This window comes from Sinohyriopsis cumingii, chromosome 9 (assembly GCF_028554795.1).
Source record: "Sinohyriopsis cumingii isolate HCF-2022 chromosome 9, ASM2855479v2, whole genome shotgun sequence".
NCBI classification, from domain to species: domain Eukaryota; kingdom Metazoa; phylum Mollusca; class Bivalvia; order Unionida; family Unionidae; genus Sinohyriopsis; species Sinohyriopsis cumingii.
In genome coordinates, this window is record NC_142969.1 from 17,753,808 (window position 1) to 17,764,750 (window position 10,943).

The following is a 10,943-nucleotide window of genomic DNA, read 5'->3' on the forward strand; positions in this document are numbered from 1 at the left end:
TGAAACAGACTCCCATGCATGCCCTGATGTGTTTGATGTTGGCGAAGATAACTTATGTTCCGCCTGTTGGAAGATAACCATATACACGCAAGTCCAACAAAAACGCCACGGAAAGGATATTGCGCACTAACTACCGAGTGTCATCAAAGGCCAACAGGTCCATATGAATGCAATGTGGCTTCGTCATCCAAAAAAGTGGCGATTATCACTTGTTGGGTTTTCAAATGAAAGACTGGCGTAGCAAAGGTAGATCAGCAGACGAACAGATAACGAAGACGGGTCAGAATGTCTGTAACTCTTCTCCACTTTGCAAGTAATTCAAATCGGACTCAGTCGTAACATCAACATTTTACGGAGCTCTGTTCCAGGTTGTTTACATGGTAGGAGGAGGAGGGCAACCCTCCGTGCCTCAGAGGGGTAAACATCCTCAATGGGTGCTCTGAAGCCTGAATCTTCCTGTGTCATTGGATACTGTAGAATAGATGACAGCACTGGAGAACAAACAACATCACCTTGGCTGCATGAGCTAAGGTCCCCTGTAATGCTTGAGACTAAACTTGCAAAGAGTGACGGGGTCTGTCTCTCACAAAAGTCATAGAACTCCCTGAATTAAAATCCGTGACATCGAGACAGTAACTGAATAAAGCGTCTCAACGCGTGGCAAAGTGTAGAAAATTTTGAAATGAGGAATTATTCGTGACATAGTGCCGAATGAGTGCCTTGAGGAGCTATGAGGTTTATATGGGTCCCTGTAGATGTCTGCAAACGTAGGGTTCGACGTACTGACAGCTTTGCTGTCAGTGATTGTGCCCATATATTGATGTTTTGGCCCTCCATGGTCCCTGAGCTGGTCGCAATGGAAATAGGTCATATGTGGCTGATGTGTAAGTTGATTTATCTTTCTTTTCACACTGAGAAAAGGTCAGCATGAGGACTGCTGACGTCTTCACCCTAAGTTGTTTGTATATGTTTTGGTGGGTGAGGTTTGTGCTTTGCCCACAGATCAAATCTGTAAGACAAATAGAGCAAAATGTATAAAATCGTGGACCTGTATGTCTTTTAGATCATATTGTCCGTGAAGAGCTAAATCTTAAAAGGTTGACCCAGAAATTTAAAACAGACAGGCTAAAAAGGCAATGAATCATGCAGGCAAAATATAATACAATGCCATCTGAAAGGTCTGTATTGAGGAGACATATACACCTGAGGGAATGCACGAGTGATGATTAAATACAGTGTGGGTGCAGAGCTATAACAAATGATGGTTACTTGGAAAATAGTGATAGAAGACGATCTCGATTACACTGCTACCTGTGGCGAAGGTCAAGGACGGCATGTACAGTGGAATCATTGAAGCAGTTCATTCAAAGGCTAAGGATGCCGTGGTGAAGGAAACGCACATGTATGTACCAGAAATTACGGAAATAGTCATAAATAAGGAATTTCTTAAGGGCATAAAGACATGCACAGTTACGAATATTGCAACCCGAACCTTGTGAAATCGCATTGGCTACCGATGCGAGTGACTAAGCGCTCTTTACATATGATATAATGATTATGCAGATAAACATCACTCAAGTGTCGCCTATAGAAACATCAAAGACCAGGATGCGACTAAGTAAATCGTGTATATAAAGTTGAGCGGAAGCAATGCATAAATGTTCACAAGTGTCTACATTACACACCACAAAGCGTTCACATCAAAGGGACTAGAGGCACAGTTAAAGTAGGTGTAACAATGTCCATCAAGAGGTAATTATCTGTAGGAGAAACGGCCCACAGACCGCCTGTACAAGCAAAATACACTGATGGTGACGCCTTGTTCGTAATGGAATTGCACATAAATTAAGAGGTTTTATAAGCGCTAGAAACTTACACGTACAAAATAATTATACCACCAACTGAATGTGAAGTCCCTTAGGCTCCTGCGTAATAACCTAAGTGTGTGACGACGACACAGTATTAGCAAATTTTAAAGGCAGAACTTTCGGGAACAGGATCCTATAAATTTGGAAATATACATAGAGTATAATTTCATTAGAAGTGCAAAACCGCCTCGAACTTGTAACGGTATATCTTCCATGTACATTCTGACTTATGCGAGGTCTCTCGTGACAAGAATGTGATTCTTGGGACGACCAGAAGTAGTAACCGAAAAGTCCTTAGCCTTTGCGACCAGGTTTAGAAATAAGGTAAAATTCATTGTACAAGGCCCCCACATAGGTCGGCAGACAATGTTTAGTTCCCTTTAGCTAAAAGTAGTGTCTGGGTGGGATGGATTTGTAAAATAGTAGTAGTACTCCTAAGGTATTATTATATGGTGACGTATTTAATGATGAACCTGTAGATGTTCATTAATCGACTGTAGTCTTAAATCAATATAAGTTTGTAATCGCTTCACCATTATATATAACTGCATTAAAGTTTCCGACCTTGTTCAGGCTAGATCATATATTGAAGTTGTGACGTAGACCTGTTCACCATTATCCAGTCGTAATCCATTTAACTCGAAGAATACACCAATTAATACGACTTGAAACAAAATCGCTATATCGAAGCTCTGCTATATGCTGAGGTCAAGCAGAGGCCTTCTCTCCGCAAAATTATCTATAGTGCCCAATCTCCAGGACCAGAGAGCTCCTCCTGCCTATGTGCTTTAACTGACAAATGAGCAGCTCGTCTGAATTGAACTGTTTCCTATTGATCCTCAGGTATATGTGTACGCCCCATACATTTTTCCTCCGAGATACTAACTAAATGGAGGATGGATAGAATATCAGCATACTATAAGGTAAGGGCATTAAGTTCATTCTTCTTTGGCGAGTCTGATAAATGTTTATGGTAACCGAAAACAGTATCTCGAATGTATTTGGTGGCTGAATGTAATTCCCAACATCCTGGTCTGAATAGTGGAAAGATATTTCAAAGGTTAAGCCTGCGTCGCTTGAGGAGTTTTCCCCAACGCCATCTTCCCGCTTCAGTTTCAAACTGTTCAGGACTATTTTCATCATACCACAGACATACCTATCTAAAACTGGTGTTGTTGAGAAACGCCTGCCTGCTTTTCATTATAGTGTTCGCCCCTCCCACATAAACCCACCGCAAAGAGCTCCCAGTGCCTAACAACAACGTTGCTACTCCATGAATCAAAGTGGGCTAAACTGTACACCCATCTGATGTTATACTACCATGATCAATCTCCTCCCACTTCCACCTTTCCATTTAAAGCTCACGTGTCTGGAAAAATCGATACTGCTCCATGAAGAAACAAATGTAATGCAATGTTAGCCAAAGCGGTATTTTATACTTTCTTTCAAATCAGAAACGGAGATTCCATCTCTCAAGACCTTCAGCCATCAAACAAAATAGAACTTATTATATATACACGTCCATCATATATTATCAGATAAGCGGGATATTTGAGCAACCAATGGTTGACACATGCATGAGCAGATGAATTAGAACACTTTCTATAGTTGAGCTTGACTTGTACATGGCATTCAGGATTATATGTGTATGTGTGTGTGTGTGTGTGTGTGTGTGTGTGTGTGTGTGTGTGTGTGTGTGTGTGTGTGTGTGTGAGTGAGTGCGAGTATTCCTATTTATACGGGAAAAGTAAGGCAAAGAGGGATATAATTATCAAGGGAAAAATCATTTCTTTGGAAAAACAAATTAGACAAATTATTATTACAGACTACACCGGAACTGATGTTCGGTAGTATAGTAAGAACCGCATTTATAAGAATAAAGGTCGCTGATTGCATGAAAAAATAGGTATCTGGAAAAATTACGGTATTTGTTTCAGATGGAATATTTGTATGGGTAAATTCTAAGCAACAATAGACTTGAGCCTAAATCCATTTTCATTTTGTGGTTGTCCTGCACTGAAATTGTTGGATGTAAACTGAGATATCTTGACAGGACGGATTTATATAGTCGACATTTAGATGGTTAAATATATCATAAAGGAGGCGAGTTGTATGTTACATCCATCATTTGAAAATGCTATCTTAGGTCAAGTACAAGAAAGTAAGCGTATTATATGCGTCACCCATGAATATTTAGGAATGAGGTCAACATATTAATAGCACTGATTTTGGGAACTGAGTTAGCTGATTGTGCCACCTTTGCTGACCAAAGTGCAAGCTATTTATCAAGCTTGATAAAGGTAGATAGTGTAGATCTCGAGTTCTGGGAAGAAACAAAGTAGATGGTAAATGGTCACACGTATTATGTATTAATAGAAACAATTCCATTGGGCTAGAACGGTTGATTCTGCCATTTATGACCATAGTCTCTTTGTGGCTATGTGTGTCATATGCCTGAGAAGATACCTGTTCTTCTGCCGGGGAAGATGCTATCAGCAAGTTGGATTTCATCTGGAACGAAACACACAAGAAAGACTTTTATTTTTATAAGAAATTTGTGTAACAAAAAACTCTAAGGATCGGATGCTTAGAGTATATAAATCTATTAATGTTTCATATATTACGGCCATCTTATCGGGCCTGGTAAACATCGAACTTTATTTCTCGCTTGAAACATAAACTATATATAAAGGAAAATAAGGATTAATCTGTAGTATGTAAAATGTAACGTGGTTTCATATGTAGCATACTATTATGTTAGATACTAGAAGTTAAAGGGTTGAGCAAAACCACATTCTTGATTTAGATTCTAATAAAAACGTCAGAAAGGTACAACTATTTAAATCACTGATCATGAAACTTGTGTACCTTCCCATTCCTGTATTATATTTGTACCGTCCCATTCCTGTATCATATTGTACTTTTCCATTCTTGTCATATTTGTACCTTTCCATTTATGTATCATAGTTGTACCTTTCCATTCCTGTACCCTATTTGTACCTTCCCATTCCTGTATCAGAATTGTAACTTCCCATTCCTGTATCATAGTTGTACCTTCCCATTCCTGTATCATATTTGTACCTTCCCATTCTTGTATCATAGTTGAACCTTCTCATTCCCGTACCATAATTGTACCGTCCCATTCCTGTATCATATTTGTACCATCCCATTATTGTATCATATTGTGCCTATCCATTCCTGTATCATATTTGAACCTTCCCATACCCGTATCATAGTTGTACTTTCCCATTCCTGTATCATAGTTGTACCTTCCCATTCCTGTATCATACTTTTACCTTCCCATTCCTGTATCATATTTGTCCCTTCCCATTCCTGTATCATAGTTGTACCTTCCTATCCATGTACCATAGTTGTACCTTTCCATTCCTGTATCATAGTTGTATCTTGTCATTCTTGTACCTTATTGTACCTTCCCATTCCTGTATCATATTTGTACGCTCCCATTCCTGTATCATATTTGTACCTTTCCATTCCTGTATCATATTTGTACCTTCCCATTCATGTATCACATTTTAACCTTCTCATTCCTGTATCGTAGTTGTACCTTCCCATTCCTGTATCATATTTATACCTTCCCATTCCTGTGTCATATTTTGTATCTTCACATTCAGGTATCATAGTTGTACCTTCCCATTCCTGTATCATATTTGTACCTTCCCATTCCTGTTTCATATTTGTACCTTCCCATTCCAGTATCATATTTATACCTTCCCATTCCTGTATCATATTTTACATTTTCAGAGTGCTACTGAATATGAATTTATATTAACTGGCACCCCCATCCATGTTGAGATCTCAGTCAGTACATACCGCATCCTCCAGTGAGAGTTCTATATCATAAGGCCTGCTAATGTCATTCAGTTGTTGCCAAGATTTTATAACATGACCAGCTCGAAACTGCAATTAAAGAATTCGTCCCTCCAATATATGACAAAAAACGACATTAATAAACATTAAATCACTCAATGACAACCTCCGTGTTATGCATGTTAGTTATCTAAAACAGCTTTAAAGAAGAACACAAAAATGGTCGATCATGCTTATTTAGTACAAGACATTAGATGAGTTGTTTTAATAAAGGGTCAAAGTTATATATTGATGATGCCATGATCAATATAGAGAATTTAATTAACCATGACGTAAATTTCACTTAAATGAAAGTAACAAAACGTTGATCCTACTTGATTCTTTTCTAATAACATATGCCAGGGAATGACACAAAAATAGATTTTAATTGAAAAAAAAGCAATTTGCTGATTTTCCTCTGCGCTAACATGGTAGATAAGTTGATGTTTGTTTACCGAAAGAGCTGATAAAACAAACAACATATCATAAACTTGCTCCACTGCAGTGCAAATCACAAGGGATCAGCTATGTACTCCCATTGATTTGTTAAAGTTCAGTACATTTTTCATAATCCTTGAGTAAAGTTATCTTAGGATATATGTAAATTTGGATAAGTAGCCATCAGAATGGAAAGGATCTCAACTCAAGATTTTTCATTCGAGCTTCATACATTTGACCAATTAATTGAATAATTAACAGTGGTTGTTTACACGACAACGTTTTGCACGTGTACCATATTAACAGGCAATTTTTTCCTCACATTTGATTATAACCCTGACCTTCTTAGCGTGTTTGCATAAAATTTTGCAAAATGATAGCGGTTGATCTCTAAGCTGCGCAAAGCGGTCTTATAGTTTTGCATTTTCCTAAAGAAAAAGCTGGGATATGATGGTTTTACATAAAATGAAAGTTATTCCTAAGTTCTTGGTCTTAAGATTTCTGAGACTTATATCTCTACTGATCTCAGTGTTAGCTAATATCAGATAGTAGTTTTAGGACATCATTAGGTCATGACAAAAAGATATGATACCTGTTTTAATATGGAACATAGAGACATCCCAAACGTAATACCATGTATACTCTGACAGGAAAGCAACATATAAATTCAGGCCGCAACCAACACTGACTTTTAGTCTATCCTGACAACTATTCAGATGTGGTAGCAGATAAAGTGTGATGTAACAAACCAAGAGTTAGTAATGGTAAGTCTAGTGATTTTGATATTTCAATTCAACTCAGTGCCTATAATTATGTAAATGAAATAAATTCTGCATATATATATATATATATATATATATATATATATATATATATATATATATATATATATATACATATATATATATATATATATATATATATATATATATATATATATATATATATATATATATATATATATATATATATATATATATATATATATATATATATATATATATATATATATATATATATATATATATTCTAATTATTGCAACATTTCCTTTGGGGTGCTGCTGTGACGCTTACGGTATATAAGGTTCTTCTGGCCAGCATTCGTCCATCATTGTAGGAGTGAACCTTGCCATGGGATTGGGCTGAAATCTTCTCCAGGAATGGCTAAAAGATACATGATTTAATCAGATATTGCACTGAGCCACATATATGTTAACTGTAAACTAAATAGCAAAATTAGAAATTACTCATATTGTCTAGGATTAAAATATTTAAGTCGGACAATGTGTCCATAGCCATGGTCATTTTGTGTTTTCATTTTAGGGTCTTGTCTCAGTAATTGAAATTAAAACAATAAACAACCATGATGTTACAAAATGCATTGCTTATTAAAAGCTGCTAAAGAATGTATAGCTGTACAGTGTGACTTCCAAGTATCAGACCTAGTTAGATCGCCAAACGTAGGGTACTGTTACACAAGGCACTTTAATAACCTTTAAAGTGTTACGGTTCCATATAACACAAGATAACCAGTCCTGAAAATTTAAATCAACAAATACAAAATCGCCAGCATAGTTTGCCTTCAACTAAACCGATTACTGCAAGAAATACATTCCTGAGAAGGAATTTGAATTATCCGACAATCAAAAGAATCAAACCAAACGATCATGTAAATTATCTGAATAAAATGTATACGATACTTCATCAGCAGTGTTGCCCACCAATGTTATTTTACTCTGTTATAACAAATGGGATGTTGCTGCGAAAAACTGCAGTATCCATGTACCATGATAACTTAAGGATTGTAAATCATATTTTTAATGATATCTTATGATGATAAACAGTTCCGGTTTTCGAGCTATATATTTGTAAACATCAATTAATTATATATTAGTATGAACGGAAAAGTCAAACTCATTCCAAGTATTATCAACAAAATTGCAAAATGAACTTGATTGCCATAGAAGCTAATACGTTTAGTTATGCTTCGGAAACATCAGGATATCAGCCTGAAAGTTTGTGTCATAAACTTTCAACTAATGTTATAATTCGATGACGAATCTTACTTCTTCCTGAGATCACTGAAGAGTAAATGTAACGAAGTAAATATGGTGGCATTATTAGTAGCATGAACAAAGCGTGCAGAATTAACCTAAGTGTAGGCAAACGGACAAACTAAAGTATACACTTCTACCGACCTCGCTTAATATGTATCGCATAATCTATGACTAAATAAAAAAATCATGACTTTCCTGCACGTAGTTTTAGGAGCTGTCGTTGTACTAGCATGATACAACCATTCTGAAAACCTTTCCAAAATACAATACCCCTACTCCGCTTATATAGGTACAATATAACTGCTGTATTATTTAGAAACTTCCTTAAAACAGTTGTACTCACCACATTTGCATCTCCAACGGGTACACAATGTAGTCGAATCCTTTTAGATGAAATATTGGACACTGCTAATAAAACAACACCTTGCTCCTTGGAAAATAGAGAAAATATTACAAATGAAGTTTATAATAACCTATATTTATGCATTTCACTTTTTCCTGGCATACTTGTATCTTACATTTGCTGGTTAATTTGATAGGTTTGCATCGCTTTTCATTAGCATTATTGTTAAACCGATTCATTATTGAACCGTAAATTGTAAAAGAAATACAAACTTGTGCCTGATCTTCCTGGGGTGTATGTTTTACTCATGATGATTTCATTGCACATTTTATGTGTGTGTTTGTGTGTGTGTGCCTTTGTGTGTGAAAAAGTGTGAGCAGGTGTGTGTGTATGTATGTCTGTGAGTGCATTGTGTGTGAATGTGTACCTTATACAGTATTTCGCATGAAACGACCTAGAGCACTAGAACAAGAAGCCTTCAAACGATCGATGTATATATATATATATATATATATATATATATATATATATATATATATATATATATATATATATATACAGATAGCAATACTCTCGCCATTGACACGATTCCAAAATAGTTGATCAATTACAAAAATGGATTATATATTAAAAGAATAAAAGCTTGAACTAAATTTTTAAAACACGATAACAGCTGAAATACAATATATTGTAAACGGATATACTTAAATGAAGTAGACTTTATTATCCTTTTGTCTATGTATTTGCCTTATGATAATTAAAACAAAACAGGCATTTCTGCACGTAAGATAAGCATTTCTATCTAACGTGGAATAGCATAGTAATGATCTGAATTTATTTACATAGTATTCTAATTTAAGAGTGAAGCCTTTTTTAGAATGGAAATGAATTAAAACGGAAATGATGAAGAAACTACTAAATTTTGAATGCCGCAGAACGATGAATAAATCAGTTTAGTTTGTGAACTTCCCATAAATCTGAAACACAGAACATTTTATGATGCATTCCTGATGTGAAATCATGGATGACATGTAACAAGCTGCAGATGAATGATGCTAAAACTGAGGCCATTCTGATTACAAGACAAAGAGTTTTTCATTCACATGCTTTACCTCAAACAATAAATATCAGCAACACCAACATTAAATTCATAGAATCAGTACGAAACCTAGGTGTTACTCTGGACTGTACTCTCACATTGCACCAACATGTCATGAACATATGCAAAGCTGCATATCTTGAGCTGAGACGCACCAGCTCCATTCGCAAATATATTTCAGTTGATGCCACCAAAACACTTGTGTGTTCATTAGTACTTTCAAGACTGGACTATTGAAACTCAGTTATGTCTGGTTCATCTCAATATCTACTCAATAAACTTCAAACAGTTCAAAACAGCTGCTTGGATCATACTTAGAGTACCAGGAGCAGAGCAAACCTCCCAGCTACTCTATACCATACACTGGCTATCCATTTGATCCAGAATCAAACACAAAATTTGTTCTATGTGCTACGTTTCACTGTCGGACTCTAGTCCAACATACCTGACCCATGTGTACACACCAGCAAGATACATATCCTTCTCTTCTGACAATCGTATACTCATTAGTCCCTCTATGAAAACAAAGTCATATGGACAGCGTTCTTTTGCATACCAGGGCCCAGCAACGTGGAATGAATTGCCCCACTGAACTGACACAAATACACAGTCATCCCATTCAAGAGTGCTCTCAAAACTCACTTATTTCGACTGCAAGAACAAACTTAAAGACCTAATAATGTTTCTTACCTTAAATATTCTCAGCATGTTTTTTAATGTTTTCTAATTTCATGGTGTTTGTTTTTGTAATCATATCATTATATATGTTTTTATCTTATGGATGTTGTCTAATGTTGTATAGTGCTTAGATTTTCTAAATATTAGGCGCTATACAAAGTCCTCATTATTATTATTATTATTATTATTATTATTATTATTATTATCATTATTATTTATCTGAACTCCAGATGCTTTCACCATTGGCTCTGAATAGCAAACGTCGGGGCCAGAGACGACGAGAGAATTTGTTGGGTGGCCATCTGTGATGAGTATAATCCGTGGCGGAATTTTTATCTCATTGCAACTGGGACTTGTTATATCTGGAAAATAGTTAATATCAATTTTTAATCTACTGCCATACATTTTCTTCCTTCAAACACAATTCAGTCCATTTTGTATTTTCTCTCTATCGATGCATACCCCCTCTACGCAATTAGATTCAAACTATTAATGCCTGTCTTCAGCCTATGTGTTTATTTATACACTTTACGAAAATCATTTGGGCAAGTGACCGTTGGAATAACACATTAGTTGTACCTTTTATTTAAGCG

General features: G+C 35.9%; 1 long non-coding RNA gene across 1 annotated transcript; it reads right to left on the reverse strand.

Annotated features, from left to right (window-relative positions):
• Positions 1–4,333: 4,333 nt before the first annotated feature.
• On the reverse strand, positions 4,334–8,648 carry LOC149791326 (uncharacterized). Its single transcript, XR_016423169.1, has 4 exons — positions 8,574–8,648; positions 7,248–7,337; positions 5,700–5,786; positions 4,334–4,379 (listed from the first exon to the last, which is right to left on the reverse strand). It is a non-coding gene; the product is annotated as an uncharacterized LOC149791326 (long non-coding RNA).
• Between the last annotated feature and the right edge of the window lie 2,295 nt (positions 8,649–10,943).